A 4,819-nucleotide genomic window follows, 5' to 3' on the forward strand; every position below is an offset into this window, starting at 1 on the left:
CAGAGTCTAGAACAACGGCTGGTACTTGATGGATATTTAGTAAATGTGGAGGGATGGAAGGAAGGAAGGAGGAAAGGAGAGCAGGAGGAATCGCCTTTTAAGAGGTTTCAGATTTTCTGCTTTTGATTTTCTGTGACTACTCAATGTTTCCAAAAACAGAGAGAAATCAGACATTTCTGTCACTTCAAAATAAAGGATGAACGGCTCCATGGTTCTCCTTACCCACAGCTTGAAGAGGAAATCCAGGACCGAACCAAAGCAATAAATAAAGACTGAAGGGGGTGAAGGATGGGGAAATATGTAGTATTTCAATATAGATTCCAAAAATGTGTACATGATTTGAGAAGAAATATCTAAGGAGCCAAACTGAACTGTTTAATGTGGGTTGTGTTATTAAAACGGCTGATAAAAGCTCTCTTTGTAGTCCCCCAAATGAGTTATTTTGAGTGAGTCGCCATGGTGGTAGGCTCTGTGTGCATGACTAACGATAGAAAAAAGTAAACGGGGCCCCAGATGAAGTGTCAGTTATGAGGATGCTAACAGTAAAAGCCTGCCCCAGAGCAATGACACGTGCTTTGAAAACACTCCGGGAGCAAAAGGCACGCTTAGGGAACACGGGCTCCAAAGGAAGACCATTGGTGTCAGTATCGTGGAGTTATTTTCCCAGCAATTTTCAACAATCTATCACAGCCTGGAGGAAGGTCTCCAGTGTCATTGCTCACACAGGTAAATTTGGTGAAAGGGGAAACAGGTGGACCTTGAACAGGCAAGTGTGGAGCATGGAGACTGAAACTTCATGGTAGTCATGGGACCAAATAAGATTGCAGCAGGCCACCGCCACCTTCTCCACTTCAAGGCACATAGAGCAGAAATGCAGCATGTGTGGCTCTCGACTTTCAGGACATGTGACCAGGCCGATGGCTATCTGTCTGGTTATGGCGGCTAAGCTTCCTCCTCTGCACCTTCCTCATCAGTAAGTGGGATGGGCATGATAGATAACCCAGCTGGTCAGATAGAGCTCCGTCCTTGATCTCAGAGAGGTGGTCTATTGTCCACAGTATTTTCCAAACACTAATTCACAGTTCAGTGCTGAGCAAACTCCGTGACAATGTCCTGGGGTGCTCTTACAATTGTAAAAGTTAAAAATCCAGGTTTCTGACTCAGGCATGGCATTCAGGGATAGGTTGTTGTTGGTTTTGTTTTGTTTTGTTTTTAATTTTCCTAGTGATTCGTAGATGATCAAGTTTAAAAATCACCGGTGTAAACTTTCCACTTTGGAATTTAATTAGATTATCTTGCTATTCTTTTATATTATTACTGAATCTACTGCTACGTTGGAGCTACTCATGTAAAACTTGAGGGCTGTATTCCCCCACCTGCCTCAAACACTGACCAAATGAGTGAATGAGGATACATCCAGACTCAGAGGATCAAGAGGAAGGATATTTTTAACATGGTCTCCATATTACTGAGAAAAGAAACCCGAATCCTCCTTTTGGGGAAAGGAGGGAGGGAGGGGGCAAGGGAGGAGAAAGAAGAAGGAAGAAAGGAGGTGGGGGAGGGAGAGGAAGGGAGGAAGGAAGGAAGAAATTACATAGACATTGACATAGAATGCCTTTGCTTCCGGGGAGCCATGTGATACATCTCTGACGAGCACCTCCTGGTCTAACAAAGGCCTGTGAGCTCTCGGCATGAGGTTTACTGTGTGGATCCTGCCTCCTCTTAAACACACTGAACCTTTGACCCTATTAGTCATCTTTCCCCCCCAAATTTCCCTATTTGCGGGTTCTGCCGCCACTTCTCTTGGCAAACACACCCAAGGGAGGGCAGGACATCCTGGGTCCAGCCTCGTGCCCTTCCCTCCTCAGGCCCTACCACGTTCACCCTCTCTACCCGCCACGTCCTCTCACTCTCCAGGAACCCACCGTCTCAGATCTCTCCTTGTCTCGACACAGATTCCAGCTCCTTCCTGGTTCTCTCTTTGTACTTTCCCGTTTCCCTGCAAGTGTCAACAGGTGTCATGACAACTGGGACTGGGGGGAAGTTCTGGCCAAATAAGTGGCAAACGCCAGGGTAAGGAAAGTTAGACAAGTTTCTTTCCTTCAGGACTTCTCAGAGCTTTAAATTTGCTAGCGTGATGTGAACATTTCCTAAAGAGAAAAGCATTACTGGAGCTTGCCCCAAACACACTTGGCAATGACACCTATTATATGATGCATCTTCTTGGAGCACTCTTGTGCTTTTATCAACAAGTGTGTTTTGAGTACGTACTGTGTGTGCTCCGTGTACTCAGACATTGTAGTGAGCACTGAGCAAGACCCACATAATCTCTGCCCCATGGCACTTACTCACTGGGCACGTTTGGGGAGCACTCGTCTGAAGGTCTTCCTCTTAGGTCTGCCTCCGGGTCCCTGTTCTTTTCCTCTTCCTACCTTCAGTTCTGCATCTGCTCTCAGCCTTTGAAGTCCTACGAGAAGCAGGGTCTTTTCCTGGCTGGGCTCCAGTCTGTTCCCACACATTGAACTACTGGAAGAACCTTGGCCTCGGCCGCCATTCAACTTGCCACCTGAGGTAGCGTCACTTGGGCTCCACTGCGGGGTGTTTCCAACTAATCGTTTTTCTGGTCCTTCACCACTTTCTCAGCCTCTTTGAGACAAGCTTCCCTTTCCATCAGCATACTCTGCCTCCTCAATTACAGCTGTCTTCTTTTCTTTTTACATCCTCTTGAGTTTGTGTGGGAAATGCTTCTGGCGAGCTGGATCCACAGCTCTTCTATTCGGTCCATGTATCAGCTCCACTGAGAAGCATTCCTAGCCTCCCATCCCTGGCCTGCCCCATCCCCAGCCCATCCAGCTCGGCCTGGAATCCCTCCCCTGGCAGAGTCACTATATTCCCTGTTCAAAAGTTATATTTAGCTCCATGGTGAAAGTACTATTTCTTGCTCAGGAATATCCCTCCTAGTCATCTATAAGAAAAGAAAAAAACTTAATGTTCATGCCCATCCACAGGCCATTTCCTTATATCCACCCTCTGCCTGAGTCACCCACCCACTGCAGGCGGAGTCCACATCCTTGCCAGGACGCAACCCTGCTCTGGGAGCATGACTCCAGCCCACCTTCTTCATCCAGAGCAGCTCTGCTCCCCAGTCACAGTACATTAGCCCAGGAGTTAGGACCTGAGCAGAAAGCAGTCACCTGGGCTGGACCCATGGGCAGTGAAGCACCTTTGACGTACTTGTTTCCAGCTTTTTGCCTCAATTTTTGTTCTATACTGAGAGCAGCAAGATGAACTGAAAGAGGAGATAATCTATCAGTTTTGGTTGGTGGGGGGGATGAGAAATAGGAAAGTGTCGAGAGCATGTGAAAAGATGGTCAACATCGCTCATCATCAGGGAAATACAAACCAAAACCACAGTGAAACACTGCCTCACACCTGTCAGAATGGCTAACGTCAACAACACAAGAAACAAGTGTTGGTGAGGATGTGGAGAAAGGGGAAGCCTCTCGTACTGCTGGTGGAAATGCAAACTGGCACAGCCACTGTGGAAAACAGAATGGAGGTCCCTCAAAAATTAAAAATAGAACTACCATCTAATCCAGTAATTCCACCACTGGGTATTTACCCAGAGAAAACAAAAAACATGAACTCAAAAAGATACATTTACCCCTATGTGTTTTGCAGTGTTATTTACAGCAGCCAAGATACGGAAGCAGCCCAAGTGTCCATTGATAGATGAAAGGATAAGGAAGATGTGGTGTCTCTGTCTCTCTCTCTCTCTCTCTCTCTCACACACACACACACTCACACACACACACAGGAATATTACACAGCCATAAAAAGGATGAAATCTTGCCATTTGCAACAACTGGGATGGAGCCGAACGGTCTCAAGCTAAGTGAAATAAGTCAGACAGAGAGAGACAAATGCCACATGATTTCACTCATACGTGGAATCTGAAAGACAAAACAAATGAATAAACAAACAAAAAACAGAATCAGACCTATAAATATAGAGAACAAACTGAGGGTTGCCAGAGAGGGGAAGGGGGGGAAGATGGGCAAAATGGGTGAAGGGGAGTGGGAGACCCAGGGTTGCAGTTATTGAATAAGTCATGGGAGAAAAGGCACAGCATGGGAAATACAGTCAATGATGTAATAGTAGCATATGGTGGCAGATGGTCGCTACAGTTGTCGTGAACACAGCATAACATATGGAGAAGTTGAATCACTGTGTTGTACACCTGAAACTAATATAACATTGTGTGTCAACTACACTCAGATAGAAAATCACTATAAAATAAAAAGAGAAAGAAAAGAAAAGTGTTAACAGGAGGAGGCAGGGCCTTGAAGGGCCAGGGTCAACGGCAGAGCAGCAGAAGTGGATCAAGAGTCAAGCTTTTTTTTTTTGGCTTTTGAATTATGTGTTTTGCTGAGAGGCAGCCCCTCCCCATTCAGTCTCCATAACGACAGCACTGGTAAAGTCTGCTAGGCCCACATATACTTTGTGCAAGTGGTTATGCATTGGCTTTGTTTGCCTTGCTTTGTTACAACACAAAGGTGGTAGGTTTTTTTAATTAATTAATTTATTTATTTATTTATATTGAGAGACAGAGAAAGAGAGAGAGGGAAAGGGGAAGAGAGAGGGAGAGAGAGAATCCCAAGCAAGCTCCACTCTGCCAGCATGGACACAGGGCTCAAACTCACAAACCTGTGAGGTCATGACCTGAGCCAAAACTAAGAGTTGAATGCTTAACCAGTAGAGCCCACCCAGGAGCCCCAAAGGTGTTAGTTTTTATGCCAGGATCAACTCTGTGTAGTGC

The sequence above is a fragment of the Panthera leo genome, chromosome B2 (assembly GCF_018350215.1).
Source record: "Panthera leo isolate Ple1 chromosome B2, P.leo_Ple1_pat1.1, whole genome shotgun sequence".
In the NCBI taxonomy this organism is placed as follows: Eukaryota; Metazoa; Chordata; class Mammalia; order Carnivora; family Felidae; genus Panthera; species Panthera leo.